This window comes from Mustela nigripes, chromosome 2 (assembly GCF_022355385.1).
Source record: "Mustela nigripes isolate SB6536 chromosome 2, MUSNIG.SB6536, whole genome shotgun sequence".
Classification (NCBI taxonomy): Eukaryota; Metazoa; Chordata; class Mammalia; order Carnivora; family Mustelidae; genus Mustela; species Mustela nigripes.
Window position 1 is genome coordinate 87451910 of NC_081558.1, and position 307 is coordinate 87452216.

Genomic DNA, 307 nt, shown 5'->3' on the forward strand with positions numbered 1-307 from the left:
AACACTGTAGACCTTGATGTAACTGATGCTTATAGAACACTACATCCAACAACTGTAGACTGTGCAGTCTTTACCAGTGCACATGCTGTATTCATGACAATAGATCACATGCTGGGCCACAAAACAAGTCTCAATAAATTTAATAGGACTTAAATTATACAGAGTGTATTCTCTGACCACAAGAGAATTGAACTGAAATTAATAATAAAAAGAGATCCGGAAAAACCATGAATACCTAGAAATGCAAAGCACATTTCTTTCTTTCTTTCTTTCTTTCTTTCTTTCTTTCTTTCTTTCTTTCTTTCTT